We start from the raw sequence: 16,515 nt of genomic DNA, 5'->3' as shown, positions 1-16,515 counted from the left end.
TGTCCAAAGATGTGCAGGTTAGGTGGATTGGCCATGCTAAATTGCCCCTTAGTGTCCAAAGATGTGTAGGTTAGGGTGGATTGGCCATGCTAAATTGTCCCTTAGTGTCCAAAGATGTGTAGGTTAGGGTGGATTGGCCATGCTAAATTGCCCCTTAGTGTCCAAAGATGTGCAGGTTAGGTGTATTGGCCATGCTAAATTGCCTCTTAGTGTCCAAAGATGTGTAGGTTAGGGTGGATTGGCCATGCTAAATTGTCCCTTAGTGTCCAAAGATGTGCAGGTTAGGTGGATTGGCCATGCTAAATTGTCCCTTAGTGTCCAAAGATGTGCAGGTTAGGTGGATTGGCCATGCTACATTGTCCCTTAGTGTCCAAAGATCTGCAGGTTAGGGTGGATTGGCCGTGCTAAATTGTCCCTTAGTGTCCAAAGATGTGCAGGATGGGTGGATTGGCCATGTTAAATTGCCCCTTAGTGTCCAAAGATCTGCGGGTTAGGGTGGATTGGCCGTGCTAAATTGTCCCTTAGTGTGCAAAGGCGTGCTGGATAGGTGCATTGTGCCGTGCTAAATTGCCCGTTAGTGTAACCTAAACAGGCGCCAGAGTGTGGCGACTGGGGGATTTTCACAGTAACTGCATTGCAGTGTTAATGTCAGTCGACATTAGTAAAGTCAGTAAACTTGACTCCTGATTTTGCTTGCTGTCTATCTTGCAGGATGTGAAAGGTGGTACAGTAGCATTCAGGAGAGATGGCCTGGGAGAGGGTGGGGTGAGGTTTTATTAGCTGTCACTGATGTGAATGCAGGCTCCAACCTACGTCAGCGACTTTCCCCCAGGTATACAGGGATCTGGGTTCAGAAACACAGAGTGACCTGAATTCCTGTGAAAAGCCCCATTGTCTGCCTGGAATTATATAACGGGCCTTTGTCCGCGAGAACACATTGAGCAAAAACAGATCTGATCACCTCTCAGTGCTGCCAGGTCACTCACTCTGCTTGTCGGGAGCTGTACAAATCCCGGCAGTGGATGACGGGGGGGACAGTGTGGAGGGAGCTTTACTATGTATCTAACCCCGTGCTGTCCCTGTCCTGGGAGTGTTTGATGGGGACAGTGTGGAGGGAGCTTTACTATGTATCTAACCCCGTGCTGTACCTATCCTGGGAGTGTTTGATGGGGGACAGTGTAGAGGGAGCTTTACTCTGTATCTAACCCCGTGCTGTACCTGTCCTGGGAGTGTTTGATGGGGACAGTGTAGAGGGAGCTTTACTCTGCATCTAACCCCGTGCTGTACCTGTCCTGGGAGTGTTTGATGGGGACAGTGTAGAGGGAGCTTTACTCTGTATCAAACCCCGTGCTGTACCTGTCCTGAGAGTGTTTGATGGGGACAGTGTAGAGGGAGCTTTACTCTGTATCAAACCCCGTGCTGTACCTGTCCTGGGAGTGTTTGATGGGGGACAGTGTAGAGGGAGCTTTACTCTGTATCTAATCCCGTGCTGTACCTGTCCTGGGAGTGTTTGATGGGGACAGTGTAGAGGGAGCTTTACTCTGCATCTAACCCCGTGCTGTACCTGTCCTGGGAGTGTTTGATGGGGACAGTGCAGAGGGAGCTTTACTCTGTATCTAACCCCGTGCTGTATCTGTCCTGGGAGTGTTTGATGGGGACAGTGCAGAGGGAGCTTTACTCTGTATCTAACCCCGTGCTGTACCTGTCCTGGGAGTGTTTGATGGGGGACAGTGCATTGGGAGCTTTACTCTGTATCTAACCCCGTGCCGTACCTGTCCTGGGAGTGTTTGTTGGGGACAGTGTAGAGGGAGCTTTACTCTGTATCTAACCCCGTGCTGTACCTGTCCTGGGAGTGTTTGATGGGGACAGTGTAGAGGGAGCTTTACTCTGTATCTAACCCCGTGCTGTACCTGTCCTGGGAGTGTTTGATGGGGGACAGTATAGAGGGAGCTTTACTCTGTATCTAACCCCGTGCTGTCCCACTCCTGGGAGTGTTTGATGGGGACAGTGTAGAGGGAGCTTTACTCTGTATCTAACCCCGTGCTGTATCTGTCCTGGGAGTGTTTGTTGGGGACAGTGTAGAGGGAGCTTTACTCTGTATCTAACCCCGTGCTGTATCTGTCCTGGGAGTGTTTGTTGGGGACAGTGTAGAGGGAACTTTACTCTGTATCTAACCCCGTGCTGTATCTGTCCTGGGAGTGTTTGATAGGGACAGTGTAGAGGGAGCTTTACTCTGTATCTAACCCCGTGCTGTCCCTGTCCTGGGAGTGTTTGATGGGGACAGTGTAGAGGGAACTTTACTCTGTATCTAACCCCGTGCTGTATCTGTCCTGGGAGTGTTTGATAGGGACAGTGTAGAGGGAGCTTTACTCTGTATCTAACCCCGTGCTGTCCCTGTCCTGGGAGTGTTTGATGGGGACAGTGTAGAGGGAACTTTACTCTGTATCTAACCCCGTGCTGTATCTGTCCTGGGAGTGTTTGATAGGGACAGTGTAGAGGGAGCTTTACTCTGTATCTAACCCCGTGCTGTCCCTGTCCTGGGAGTGTTTGATGGGGACAGTGTAGAGGGAACTTTACTCTGTATCTAACCCCGTGTTGTACCTGTCCTGGGAGTGTTTGATGGGGACAGTGTAGAGGGAGCTTTACTCTGTATCTGACCCCGTGTTGTACCTGACCTGGGAGTGTTTGATGGGGACAGTGTAGAGGGAGCTTTACTCTGTATCTAACCCCGTGCTGTACCTGTCCTGGGAGTGTTTGATGGGGACAGTGTAGAGGGAACTTTACTCTGTATCTAACCCCGTGCTGTACCTGTCCTGGGAGTGTTTGATGGGGACAGTGTAGAGGGAGCTTTACTCTGTATCTAACCCCGTGCTGTACCTGTCCTGGGAGTGTTTGATGGGGGACAGTGTAGAGGGAGCTTTACTCTGTATCTAACCCCGTGCTGTATCTGTCCTGGGAGTGTTTGATGGGGACAGTGTAGAGGGAGCTTTACTCTGTATCTAACCCCGTGCTGTACCTGTTCTGGGAGTGTTTGATGGGGACAGTGTAGAGGGAGCTTTACTCTGTATCTAACACCGTGCTGTACCTGTCCTGGGAGTGTTTCATGGGGGACAGTGTAGAGGGAGCTTTACTCGGTATCTAACCCCGTGCTGTACCTGTCCTGGGAGTGTTTGATGGGGAAAGTGTAGAGGGATCTTTACTCTGTATCTAACCCCGTGCTGTACCTGTCCTGGAAGTGTTTAATGGGGACAGTGTAGAGGGAGCTTTACTCTGTATCTAACCCCGTGCTGTACCTGTCCTGGGAGTGTTTGATGGGGACAGTGTAGAGGGAGCTTTACTCTGTATCTAACCCCGTGCTGTACCTGTCCTGGGAGTGTTTGATGGGGACAGTGTAGAGGGAGCTTTACTCTGTATCTAACCCCGTGCTGTACCTGTCCTGGGAGTGTTTGATGGGGACAGTGTAGAGGGAGCTTTACTCTGTATCTAACCCCGTGCCGTACCTGTCCTGGAAGTGTTTGATGGGGACAGTGTAGAGGGAGCTTTACTCTGTATCTAATCCCGTGCTGTACCTGTCCTGGGAGTGTTTGATGGGGACAGTGTAGAGGGAGCTTTACTCTGTATCTAACCCCGTGCTGTACCAGTCCTGGGAGTGTTTGATGGGGACAGTGCAGAGGGAGCTTTACTCTGTATCTAACCCCGTGCTGTACCTGTCCTGGGAGTGTTTGATGGGGACAGTGTAGAGGGAGCTTTACTCTGTATCTAACCCCGTGCTGTACCTGTCCCGGGAGTGTTTGATGGGGACAGTGTAGAGGGAGCTTTACTCTGTATCTAACCCCGTGCTGTACCTGTCCCGGGAGTGTTTGATGGGGACAGTGTAGAGGGAGCTTTACTCTGTATCTAACCCCGTGCTGTACCTGTCCTGGGAGTGTTTGATGGGGGACAGTGCAGAGGGAGCTTTACTCTGTATCTAACCCCGTGCTGTACCTGTCCTGCGAGTGTTTGAGGGGGACAGTGTAGAGGGAGCTTTACTCTGTATCTAACCCCGTGCTGTACCTGTCCTGGGAGTGTTTGATGGGGACAGTGTAGAGGGAGCTTTACTCTGTATCTAATCCCGTGCTGTACCTGTCCTGGGAGTGTTTGATGGGGACAGTGTAGAGGGAGCTTTACTCTGTATCTAACCCTGTGCTGCACCTGTCCTGGGAGTGTTTGATGGGGACATTGTAGAGGGAGCATAACTCTGTATCTAACCCCGTGCTGCACCTGTCCTGTGGTGTTTGATGGGGACAGTGTAGAGGGAGCTTTACTCTGTATCTAACCCCGTGCTGTCCCTGTCCTGGGAGTGTTTGATGGGGGACAGTGTAGAGGGAGCTTTACTCTATATCTAACCCCGTGCTGTACCTGTCCTGGGAGTTTTTGATGGGGACAGTGTAGAGGGAGCTTTACTCTGTATCTAACCCCGTGCTGTACCTGTCCTGGGAGTTTTTGATGGGGACAGTGTAGAGGGAGCTTTACTCTGTATCTAACCCCGTGCTGTACCTGTCCTGGGAGTGTTTGATGGGGGACAGTGTAGAGGGAGCTTTACTCTGTATCTAACCCCGTGCTGTACCTGTCCTGGGAGTGTTTGATGGGGAGAGTGTAGAGGGAGCTTTACTCTGTATCTAACCCCATGCTGTACCTGTCCTGGGAGTGTTTGATGGGGACAGTGTAGAGGGAGCTTTACTCGGTATCTAACCCCGTGCTGTACCTGTCCTGGGAGTTTTTGATGGGGACAGTGTAGAGGGAGCTTTACTCTGTATCTAACCCCGTGCTGTACCTGTCCTGGGAGTGTTTGATAGGCAGTTTCGCCGTTGCAGCTGAGATTGGAGAATCTATCTCTCTTCGGGACAATGTACAAAGAGCAAGTGAATAATAAAACTTCGCAAAATTTAATTGACAACCTTGGAATACAATCTCACAGCGATAAGAAGCAGACACTGCTTTATTACAGATATATAACACTTAAATACGTGTCAGATTCCCCAGTTCAGCTCCTTTCGGCTTGCTGATATTAGCACCTTTTGCCTGGTTGTAAGCTGTTCCGTCTGAACGGTCTCCTCCCTCTCTCCCTCTCTCCGTCATGTGTGGCTCTGATTGGGAAAAATGGCATAAGCCCTCGGAGAGGGGGAGCTGAGCCGAAGCCTGGTATTTGGCTCAGGAACGCCCAACTTGGGGGGAGGCGATGATCATAGCTTGCCCCCAAACTCCCTCACCACCTGGGGTGGGGCTTTTAGGGAGGTCGGTTGCGTGCGGGAGGGCAGGGCCGGGGGGGGGGGAGGGGGGAGGTGGAGGTAGTCGGTGTTCAGAGTGGCGACTGAGAGACACACTCCAAATGGCTGCCCTCCAGGTGGGATCGACACACTGCAAATGGCTGCCCCCCTCCAGGTGGGACTGACACACTGCAAATGGCTGCCCCCCCCCCCCCCCCCAGGTGGGACTGACACACTGCAAATGGCTGCCCCCCCCCCCCCCAGGTGGGACTGACACACTGCAAATGGCTGCCCCCCAGGTGGGATCGACACACTGCAAATGGCTGCCCCCCTCCAGGTGGGACTGACACACTGCAAATGGCTGCCCCCCTCCAGGTGGGACTGACACACGGCAAATGGCTGCCCCCCCCCCCCAGGTGGGACTGACACACTGCAAATGGCTGCCCCCCCCCCAGGTGGGACTGACACACTGCAAATGGCTGCCCCCCCCCCAGGTGGGACTGACACACTGCAAATGGCTGCCCCCCAGGTGGGATCGACACACTGCAAATGGCTGCCCCCCTCCAGGTGGGACTGACACACTGCAAATGGCTGCCCCCCTCCAGGTGGGACTGACACACTGCAAATGGCTGCCCCCCCCAGGTGGGACTGACACACTGCAAATGGCTGCCCCCCCCCCCCCAGGTGGGACTGACACACTGCAAATGGCTGCCCCCCAGGTGGGATCGACACACTGCAAATGGCTGCCCCCCCCTCCAGATGGGACTGACACACTGCAAATGGCTGCCCCCCTTCACGCTGCCCACCGCCCCCCCCCCCCCCAGGTAGGACCGACACACTGCAAGTGGCTGCCAGTCTACCAAATGGCAGTTGTGTTGGGTTTGGAGTGATGTTGTACAAAGATGGAGTGTCTATGCTTGGTGGTGGTGGGTGGCGGGCAGATCTGAGAGCAGGGGAGCAGGAATCCAGCCTCGAGCTGTCCCTCTCTCTCTCTCTCACACACACATTGATTCAGGACCATTGTCCAGTGCAGTCGCGAGAATTGGCAGAGAACAGGGTGATAGAAACGCCCTCCAGTCCAAATCTCCGTTGGCAAACAGTTAACGCAATCCATCGAACAGAAATATGCCAATATTTACTGATGGGCGGGTCGGAATTTCACATTTCCAAAGTGTAATTTTTTTTAACGGTTAAAAAATGGGAGTGATAATGGACCCATTGCATTCTGGGGCCGGCCTAACTGAGCAGGCCATTGCATTCTGGGCCAGTCCGGCCTAACTGAGCAGCCCATTGCATTCTGGGCCAGTCTGGCCGAACTGACCAGCCCATTGCATTCTGGGCCGCCTAACTGAGCAACCCATTGCATTCTGGGCCAGCCTAACTGAGCAACCCATTGCATTCTGGGGCCGGCCTAACTGAGCAACCCATTGCATTCTGGGGCCGGCCTAACTGAGCAGCCCATTGCATACTGGGGCCGGCCTAACTGAGCAGCCCATTGCATTCTGGGCCAGTCTGGCCGAACTGACCAGCCCATTGCATTCTGGGCCGCCTAACTGAGCAACCCATTGCATTCTGGGGCCGGCCTAACTGAGCAACCCATTGCATTCTGGGGCCGGCCTAACTGAGCAACCCATTGCATTCTGGGGCCGGCCTAACTGAGCAACCCATTGCATTCTGGGGCCGGCCTAACTGAGCAACCCATTGCATTCTGGGTTGGCCTAACTGAGCAGCCCATTGCATTCTGGGCCAGTCTGGCCGAACTGACAAGCCCATTGCATTCTGGGCCGCCTAACTGAGCAACCCATTGCATTCTGGGCCAGCCTAACTGAGCAACCCATTGCATTCTGGGGCCGGCCTAACTGGGCAACCCATTGCATTCTGGAGCCGGCCTAACTGAGCAGCCCATTGCATACTGGGGCCGGCCTAACTGAGCAGCCCATTGCATTCTGGGCCAGTCTGGCCGAACTGACCAGCCCATTGCATTCTGGGCCGCCTAACTGAGCAACCCATTGCATTCTGGGGCCGGCCTAACTGAGCAACCCATTGCATTCTGGGGCCGGCCTAACTGAGCAACCCATTGCATTCTGGGGCCGGCCTAACTGAGCAACCCATTGCATTCTGGGGCCGGCCTAACTGAGCAACCCATTGCATTCTGGGTTGGCCTAACTGAGCAGCCCATTGCATTCTGGGCCAGTCTGGCCGAACTGACCAGCCCATTGCATTCTGGGCCGCCTAACTGAGCAACCCATTGCATTCTGGGCCAGCCTAACTGAGCAACCCATTGCATTCTGGGGCCGGCCTAACTGAGCAACCCATTGCATTCTGGGGCCGGCCTAACTGAGCAGCCCATTGCATACTGGGGCCGGCCTAACTGAGCAGCCCATTGCATTCTGGGCCAGTCTGGCCGAACTGACCAGCCCATTGCATTCTGGGCCGCCTAACTGAGCAACCCATTGCATTCTGGGGCCGGCCTAACTGAGCAACCCATTGCATTCTGGGGCCGGCCTAACTGAGCAGCCCATTGCATACTGGGGCCGGCCTAACTGAGCAGCCCATTGCATTCTGGGCCGCCTAACTGAGCAGCTCATTGCATTCTGGGTTGGCCTAACTGAGCAGCCCATTGCATTCTGGGTTGGCCTAACTGAGCAGCCCATTGCATTCTGGGTTGGCCTAACTGAGCAGCCCATTGCATTCTGGGTTGGCCTAACTGAGCAGCCCATTGCATTTTGGGGCCGTCCTAACTGAACAGCCCATTGCATTCTGGGGCCGGCCTAACTGAACAGCCCATTGCATTCTGGGGCCGGCCTAACTGAGCACCCCATTGCATTCTGGGTTGGCCTAACTGAGCAGCCAATTGCATTCTGGGTCCGGCCTAACTGAGCAGCCCATTGCATTGTGGGCCGGCCTAACTGAGCAGCTCATTGCATTGTGGGCCGGCCTAACTGACCATCCCATTGCATTCTGGGGCCGGCTACAGGCCAGTGGAGGCAGGGAGCGGGTGGTGGGAGGCGGGTGTGGCGCCTGCCCTTTCCCAAAAAGGCCACCAAGACGTTCCCGCGCCCCCGCCCGCCCCCCCCCCCAAACAAAGAGCAAAACAAATAATAAAATGACGCCGCAGAGGTGGTGGCCCTGCCTGTTTTGGCACGTGTGGCATCTGGGCGGAGCCCAGGCAGAGCAGGAGGGGGGGGGGGGGTTGGTGATGGGGGTGGGAGGGCATCCCTTGGACAGGGTGCCCTCGAAGACCCACGGCAACCCGAGGCAGGGCCCCTTGTCGAACTGGGCAGCGGGGGGGGGGGGGGGTGGGGGGGGTGGGTGACGGTATGCCCCCAGTAACAACCCCCCCCCCCCCAGCACCTCCTCCATTTTCCTTCCTGCCTCCCACCCCGAGACACGGAGCGCCAGTTTCTCTCTCACATCCATTGCGAATCAAAACACCCACCCCCCCCACCCCACTCCCCTTGGATAACCCACTCCCAGATGTCCATCGGGCCTCCCGCTCTTCCGTCTCTGGAAGCTTCCGGAACAGTTCTATTTTTAAAAATATAGATATATATATCTATAGATAATACACATATATCTCTTTCCATTTCTCGTCCCTCCCGCTCCCCTCTCCCGCAACCAACCCCCCCACCCCCCGACTTCCCCCCGTAACACGAAAGACACATCCGGTGAACCTCTCTTGACCTTCGACCTTCCTCACCGCCGCCCCCTCCTTGGGCCCTGATCTCTGTCAGGCCTGGGCTGTCGCCTACACCCTCTCCCCTGAGCTCACGCCTCCGCACCTTCAAGTTTGAAGTTACACCCACCCCACCCTCCCCTCCGACTCCGAGGTCTACACCTTCTCCTCCTCCTTGGTGGTCTGGCACGCGGCCTCCGAGAGATCTTGCAACTCTTGCTCGTCCTTGGATGGGGCCATCTGTGGGTATACAACCACGCACAACTTCTGGCCAAAGTCGGTGATGGAGTCTGGAAGGAGTGGGGGATGGAGGGAGGGAGAGAGAGAGAGAGAGAGAGACGGCAGCGTGAGATGAGGTAGAAATGTCATCAAACCCCACCGGATGTGACTAGTTCCACGCAACCCCGCCCCATTTTGTTTTTAAGTGTGGAGTTGGAGGAGCGTAATGCATTTTGGAAGGTCTAATACAGATCGGAAATATACAGTAAATGGCAGAACCCTTAAGAGTATTGATAGGCAGAGGGATCTGAGTGTACAGGTACACAGGTCACTGAAAGTGGCAACGCAGGTGGAGAAGGTAGTCAAGAAGGCATACGGCATGCTTGCCTTCATCGGCCGGGGTATTGAGTTTAAAAATTGGCAAGTCATGTTGCAGCTTTAGAGAACCTTAGTTCGGCCGCACTTGGAATATAGTGTTCAATTCTGGTCGCCACACTACCAGAAGGACGTGGAGGCTTTGGAGAGGGTACAGAAAAGATTTACCAGGATGTTGCCTGGTATGGAGGGCATTAGCTATGAGGAGAGGTTGGAGAAACTTGGTTTGTTCTCACTGGAGCGACGGAGGTTGAGGGGAGACCTGATAGAAGTCTACAAGATTATGAGAGTCATGGACAGAGTGGATAGTCAGAAGCTTTTTCCCCAGGGTGGAAGAGTCAATTACTCGGGGGCACAGGTTTAAGGTGCGAGGGGCAAGGTTTAAAGGAGATGTACGAGGCAGATTGTTTACACAGAGGGTGGTGGGTGCCTGGAACTCGTTGCCGGGGGAGGTAGTGGAAGCGGATATGATGGTGACTTTTAAGGGGCATTTTGACAAATCCATGAATAGGATGGGAATAGAGGGATATGGTCCCCGGAAGGATAGGGGGTTTTAGTTCAGTCGGGCAGCATGGTCGGTGCAGGCTTGGAGGGCCGAAGGGCCTGTTCCTGTGATGTAATTTTCTTTGTTCTTTATTCTATGAGCAGAGGCTTTTGGGACATCCCGGGAGTTGGGGAAGGGGGGGGGCGATGAGAGTCGTCAAGGAGCCATCTTGTTTCTCAGTATGGAGTTGGAGGAGCGGAGGCTTTTGGGACATCCCGGGGGTGGGGAAACGGGGCGATGTGAGTTGTCAAGGGGCCATCTTGTTTTCCAGTGTGGCGGTTTGGGGAGGACAGATTGGGAAGTGGAGGGGAAGAGGTGGGAGGGTGTGGGGAGCATTGCAGGCCCAGGAGCGGCAGTGGCGGGACAGGTTTGCCATCCTCACCCACAAGTTTATCAAAGCACTCGGGCTTCTTCGTCCAGTAGATGCCCAGGAAGTAGACCGGGACGCCAGTCAGCATGATCGCCAGTCCTATGCCACACACCACGGGCTCCGACCAGAGGCTGAAGATGAGCAGGAACGCCCAGAACAACAGGTAGACCACGGGGAAGATCAGGTTGACCTGTGCAAGGAGATGGATGGATGGGAGAGGGAGCAAAGCTTGCAATCAGTGAAAAAAAAACCAAACCCCTCCCACCCTGACGAACGTTCAGACAATCTTGTGACTGAATCAGAGAGGATGATGGCACGGAAACAGGCCCTTCGGCCCAACTTGTCCATGCCACCCCTTTTTTTAAACCCCTCAGCTAATCCCAATTGCCCGCATTTGGCCCATATCCCTCTATACCCATCGTACCCATGGAACTGTCTAAACGCTTTTTAAAAGACAAAATTGTACCCGCCTCTACTACTGCCTCTGGCAGCTTGTTCCAGACACTCACCACCCTCTGTGTGAAAAAATTGTCCCTCTGGACACTTTTGTATCTCTCCCCTCTCACCTTAAACCTATGCCCTCTAGTTTTAGACTCCCCTACCTTTGGGAAAAGATATTGACTATCCAGCTGATCTATGCCCTCATTATTTTATAGACCTCTATAAGGTCACCCCTCAGCCTCCGACGCTCCAGAGAAAAAAGTCCCAGTCTATCCAACTCCTTATAACTCAATCCATCAAGTCCCGGTAGCATCCTAGTAAATCCTTTCTGCACTCTTTCTAGTTTAATAATATCCTTTCTATAATAGGGTGACCAGAACTGCACACAGTATTCCAAGTGTGGCCTTACCAATGTCTTGTACAACTTCAACAAGACGTCCCAACTCCTGTATTCAATGTTCTGACCGATGAAACCAAGCATGCCGAATGCCTTCTTCACCACTCTGCCCACCTGTGACTCCACTTTCAAGGAGCTGCGAACCTGTACCCCGAGATCTCTTTGTTCTGTAACTCTCCCCAATGCCCATTAACTTGAATTGAAGAGAGTGTGAATTGAAGACAGGCGTACAGTGCAGAGACGGAGACGGAGAGAGCGCAGAGACAGAGACGGAGAGAGCACAGAGACAGAGATGGAGAGAGCGCAGAGACAGAGACGGAGAGAGCGCAGAGACAGAGACGGAGAGAGCACAGAGAGGAAGAGAGCGCAGAGACGGAGAGAGCGCAGAGACAGAGACGGAGAGAGCGCAGAGACGGAGACGGAGAGAGCGCAGAGACGGAGACGGAGAGAGCGCAGAGACAGAGACGGAGAGAGCGCAGAGACAGAGACGGAGAGAGCGCAGAGACGGAGACGGAGAGAGCGCAGAGACAGAGACGGAGAGAGCGCAGAGACGGAGACGGAGAGAGCGCAAGACGGAGACGGAGAGAGCGCAGAGACGGAGAGAGCGCAGAGACAGAGACGGAGAGAGCGCAGAGACAGAGACGGAGAGAGTGCGGAGACAGAGACGGAGAGAGCGCAGAGAGAGAGACGGAGAGAGCGCGGAGACGGAGACGGAGAGAGTGCAGAGACAGAGACGGAGAGAGTGCAGAGACGGAGACGGAGAGAGCGCAGAGACAGAGACGGAGAGAGCACAGAGACAGAGACGGAGAGAGCGCAGAGACAGAGACGGAGAGAGCGCAGAGACAGAGACGGAGAGAGCGCAGAGACAGAGACGGAGAGAGCACAGAGACGGAGAGAGCGCAGAGACGGAGAGAGCGCAGAGACAGAGACGGAGAGAGCGCAGAGACGGAGAAGGAGAGAGCGCAGAGACAGAGAGAGCGCAGAGACAGAGACGGAGAGAGCGCAGAGACAGAGACGGAGAGAGCGCAGAGACAGAGACGGAGAGAGCGCAGAGACAGAGACGGAGAGAGCGCAGACACAGAGACGGAGAGAGCGCAGAGACAGAGACGGAGAGAGCGCAGAGACAGAGACGGAGAGAGCGCAGAGACGGAGACGGAGAGAGCGCAGAGACAGAGACGGAGAGAGCGCAGAGACGGAGACGGAGAGAGCGCAAGACGGAGACGGAGAGAGCGCAGAGACGGAGAGAGCGCAGAGACAGAGACGGAGAGAGCGCAGAGACAGAGACGGAGAGAGTGCGGAGACAGAGACGGAGAGAGCGCAGAGAGAGAGACGGAGAGAGCGCGGAGACGGAGACGGAGAGAGCGCAGAGACAGAGACGGAGAGAGTGCAGAGACGGAGACGGAGAGAGCGCAGAGACAGAGACGGAGAGAGCACAGAGACAGAGATGGAGAGAGCGCAGAGACAGAGACGGAGAGAGCGCAGAGACAGAGACGGAGAGAGCGCAGAGACAGAGACGGAGAGAGCACAGAGACGGAGAGAGCGCAGAGACGGAGAGAGCGCAGAGACAGAGACGGAGAGAGCGCAGAGACGGAGAAGGAGAGAGCGCAGAGACAGAGAGAGCGCAGAGACAGAGACGGAGAGAGCGCAGAGACAGAGACGGAGAGAGCGCAGAGACAGAGACGGAGAGAGCGCAGAGACGGAGACGGAGAGAGCGCAGAGACGGAGACGGAGAGAGCGCAGAGACGGAGAGAGCGCAGAGACAGAGACAGAGAGAGTGCGGAGACAGAGACGGAGAGAGCGCAGAGAGAGAGACGGAGAGAGCGCGGAGACGGAGACGGAGAGAGCGCAGAGACAGAGACGGAGAGAGCGCAGAGACGGAGACGGAGAGAGCGCAGAGACAGAGACGGAGTGAGCACAGAGACAGAGACGGAGAGAGCGCAGAGACAGAGACGGAGAGAGCGCAGAGACAGAGACGGAGAGAGCGCAGAGACAGAGACGGAGAGAGCACAGAGACGGAGAGAGCGCAGAGACGGAGAGAGCGCAGAGACAGAGACGGAGAGAGCGCAGAGACGGAGACGGAGAGAGCGCAGAGACAGAGAGAGCGCAGAGACGGAGACGGAGAGAGCGCAGAGACAGAGACGGAGAGAGCGCAGAGACAGAGACGGAGAGAGTGCAGAGACGGAGACGGAGAGAGCGCAGAGCCAGAGACGGAGAGAGCGCAGAGACAGAGACGGAGAGAGCGCGGAGACAGAGACGGAGAGAGCGCAGAGACAGAGACGGAGAGAGCGCAGAGACAGAGACGGAGAGAGCGCAGAGACAGAGACGGAGAGAGCGCAGAGACAGAGACGGAGAGAGCGCAGAGACAGAGACGGAGAGAGCGCAGAGACAGAGACGGAGAGAGCGCAGAGACGGAGACGGAGAGAGCGCAGAGACAGAGACGGAGAGAGCGCAGAGACGGAGACGGAGAGAGCGCAGAGACGGAGACGGAGAGAGCGCAGAGACGGAGACGGAGAGAGCGCAGAGACAGAGACGGAGAGAGCGCAGAGACAGAGACGGAGAGAGCGCAGAGACAGAGACGGAGAGAGCGCAGAGACAGAGACGGAGAGAGCGCAGAGACAGAGACGGAGAGAGCGCAGAGACAGAGACGGAGAGAGCGCAGAGACAGAGACGGAGAGAGCGCAGAGACAGAGACGGAGAGAGCGCAGAGACAGAGACGGAGAGAGCGCAGAGACGGAGACGGAGAGAGCGCAGAGACGGAGATGGAGAGAGCGCAGAGACAGATGGAGAGAGCGCAGAGACAGATGGAGAGAGCGCAGAGACGGAGAGAGCGCGGAGACGGAGACGGAGAGAGCGCAGAGACAGAGACGGAGAGAGCGCAGAGACAGATGGAGAGAGCGCAGAGACAGAGATGGAGAGAGCGCAGAGACGGAGACGGAGAGAGCGCAGAGACAGAGACGGAGAGAGCGCAGAGACAGAGACGGAGAGAGCGCAGAGACAGAGACGGAGAGAGCGCAGAGACAGAGACGGAGAGAGTGCGGAGACAGAGACGGAGAGAGTGCGGAGACAGAGACGGAGAGAGTGCGGAGACGGAGAGAGCGCAGAGACAGAGACGGAGAGAGCGCAGAGACGGAGACGGAGAGAGCGCAGAGACGGAGAGAGCGCAGAGACAGAGACGGAGAGAGCGCAGAGACGGAGACGGAGAGAGCGCAGAGACAGAGACAGAGAGAGCGCAGAGACAGAGACGGAGAGAGCGCAGAGACGGAGAGAGCGCAGAGACAGAGACGGAGAGAGCGCAGAGACGGAGACGGAGAGAGCGCAGAGACAGAGACGGAGAGAGCGCAGAGACAGAGACGGAGAGAGCGCAGAGACAGAGACGGAGAGAGCGCAGAGACAGAGACGGAGAGAGCGCAGAGACAGAGACGGAGAGAGCGCAGAGACAGAGACGGAGAGAGCGCAGAGACGGAGAGAGCGCAGAGACAGAGACGGAGAGAGCGCAGAGACGGAGACGGAGAGAGCGCAGAGACGGAGACGGAGAGAGCGCAGAGACAGATGGAGAGAGCGCAGAGACAGATGGAGAGAGCGCAGAGACGGAGAGAGCGCAGAGACGGAGACGGAGAGAGCGCAGAGACAGAGACGGAGAGAGCGCAGAGACAGATGGAGAGAGCGCAGAGACAGAGATGGAGAGAGCGCAGAGACGGAGACGGAGAGAGCGCAGAGACAGAGACGGAGAGAGCGCAGAGACAGAGACGGAGAGAGCGCAGAGACAGAGACGGAGAGAGCGCAGAGACAGAGACGGAGAGAGTGCGGAGACAGAGACGGAGAGAGTGCGGAGACAGAGACGGAGAGAGTGCGGAGACGGAGACGGAGAGAGCGCAGAGACAGAGACGGAGAGAGCGCAGAGACGGAGACGGAGAGAGCGCAGAGACGGAGACGGAGAGAGCGCAGAGACAGAGACGGAGAGAGCGCAGAGACGGAGACGGAGAGAGCGCAGAGACAGAGACGGAGAGAGCGCAGAGACAGAGACGGAGAGAGCGCAGAGACGGAGAGAGCGCAGAGACAGAGACGGAGAGAGTGCAGAGACGGAGACAGCGCAGAGACAGAGACGGAGAGAGCGCAGAGACAGAGACGGAGAGAGCGCAGAGACGGAGACGGAGAGAGCGCAGAGACGGAGACGGAGAGAGCGCAGAGACGGAGAGAGCGCAGAGACAGAGACGGAGAGAGCGCAGAGACAGAGACGGAGAGAGCGCAGAGACAGAGACGGAGAGAGCGCAGAGACAGAGATGGAGAGAGCGCAGAGACGGAGACGGAGAGAGCGCAGAGACAGAGACGGAGAGAGCGCAGAGACAGAGACGGAGAGAGCGCAGAGACAGAGACGGAGAGAGCGCAGAGACAGAGACGGAGAGAGCGCAGAGACAGAGACGGAGAGAGCGCAGAGACGGAGACGGAGAGAGCGCAGAGACGGAGACAGAGAGAGTGCGGAGACAGAGACGGAGAGAGCGCAGAGACAGAGATGGAGAGAGCGCAGAGACAGAGACGGAGAGAGCGCAGAGACAGAGACGGAGAGAGCGCAGAGACAGAGACGGAGAGAGCGCAGAGACGGAGACGGAGAGAGCGCAGAGACGGAGACGGAGAGAGCGCAGAGACAGAGACGGAGAGAGCGCAGAGACAGAGACGGAGAGAGCGCAGAGACAGAGACGGAGAGAGCGCAGAGACAGAGACGGAGAGAGCGCAGAGACGGAGACGGAGAGAGCGCAGAGACGGAGACGGAGAGAGCGCAGAGACAGAGACGGAGAGAGCGCAGAGACGGAGACGGAGAGAGCGCAGAGACGGAGACGGAGAGAGCGCAGAGACGGAGACGGAGAGAGCGCAGAGACAGAGAGAGCGCAGAGACAGAGACGGAGAGAGCGCAGAGACAGAGACGGAGAGAGCGCAGAGACAGAGACGGAGAGAGCGCAGAGACGGAGACGGAGAGAGCGCAGAGACAGAGACGGAGAGAGCGCAGAGACGGAGACGGAGAGAGCGCAGAGACGGAGACGGAGAGAGCGCAGAGACGGAGACGGAGAGAGTGCGGAGACAGAGACGGAGAGAGCGCAGAGACGGAGACGGAGAGAGTGCGGAGACAGAGACGGAGAGAGCGCGGAGACGGAGAGAGCGCAGAGACGGAGAGTGCGCAGAGACAGAGGGAGAGAGCGCAGAGACAGATGGAGAGAGAGCAGAGACAGATGGAGAGAGCGCAGAGACAGATGG

The 16,515-nt window shown here is 56.2% G+C and overlaps 1 long non-coding RNA gene across 1 annotated transcript; it reads right to left on the bottom strand.

Moving 5' to 3' along the window:
- Window positions 1–4,902: 4,902 nt before the first annotated feature.
- LOC144490921 (uncharacterized) lies at window positions 4,903–5,628 on the bottom strand. Its single transcript, XR_013497367.1, has 2 exons — window positions 5,539–5,628; window positions 4,903–5,377 (listed from the first exon to the last, which is right to left on the bottom strand). It is a non-coding gene; the product is annotated as an uncharacterized LOC144490921 (long non-coding RNA).
- Window positions 5,629–16,515: the final 10,887 nt, after the last annotated feature.

The sequence above is a fragment of the Mustelus asterias genome, unplaced genomic scaffold, assembly GCF_964213995.1.
Source record: "Mustelus asterias unplaced genomic scaffold, sMusAst1.hap1.1 HAP1_SCAFFOLD_4030, whole genome shotgun sequence".
Lineage (NCBI taxonomy): Eukaryota > Metazoa > Chordata > Chondrichthyes > Carcharhiniformes > Triakidae > Mustelus > Mustelus asterias.
The sequence above is the reverse complement of the archived record's forward strand: the minus strand, read 5'-3'. Positions and strand labels throughout refer to the sequence as shown.